This window comes from Struthio camelus, chromosome 20, assembly GCF_040807025.1.
Source record: "Struthio camelus isolate bStrCam1 chromosome 20, bStrCam1.hap1, whole genome shotgun sequence".
NCBI lineage: Eukaryota > Metazoa > Chordata > Aves > Struthioniformes > Struthionidae > Struthio > Struthio camelus.
Window position 1 is genome coordinate 6,803,132 of NC_090961.1, and position 699 is coordinate 6,803,830.

The window sequence follows — 699 nt, forward strand, 5'->3', positions numbered from 1 at the left end:
TGGAAGCGCTCCACCGGAATAAAATAAATACGTAAATAAGAAACCCAAGGTGGCTTCGCTTACAGCCGGCTCTGCCGAGCTCCGTGCGTCTGGAAATTCCACGAGAATAATAATAAAAATAATGATGATGATAATAATACCAATAAATCCTGGGATAACGGTTCCCCCACCCACTCTGGCTGCGGCGCGCTCCGGCCGCCGGCTCGGCGAGCGATCCCTGCGCTGCTCCGGCCGGCAGAGCCGGAGCGGCCGCCCTGGGAAAAGTTTAATGGCAGGCACGTGCGGCCGGGAAGAGGCGGCCGAGCCCTGCGCGGCGAGGGCCTGGCCGGCCGGCGGCCCCGCGCGGGACGGAGCCCAGGGTGCGCGGGACGGCAGCGCTCGGGGCCTGGCTGCGCCGGCCGCCCGGCTCCCAGCGGGGCGAAGGGGAGAGGGGGAAGGTGCAGGAGAGCGTTGGGGGGGTGAGAGGGGCAGAGAAGTGATGGGGAGAGGGAAAGGGAAGGGGACGGGGATGAGGAAGGGATGGGGAACGGGAAGGGAACAGGGAAGGGATGGGGACAGGGAGGGGAAGAGATGGGGAAGGGGATGGGGAAGGGATGGGGCAGAGAAAGGACAGGGAGAGAAGTAGGGAAGGGAAGGGAAGAGGAAGGGAAGAGGAAGGGAAGGGAAGGGAAGGGAAGGGAAGGGAAGGGAAGGGAAGAG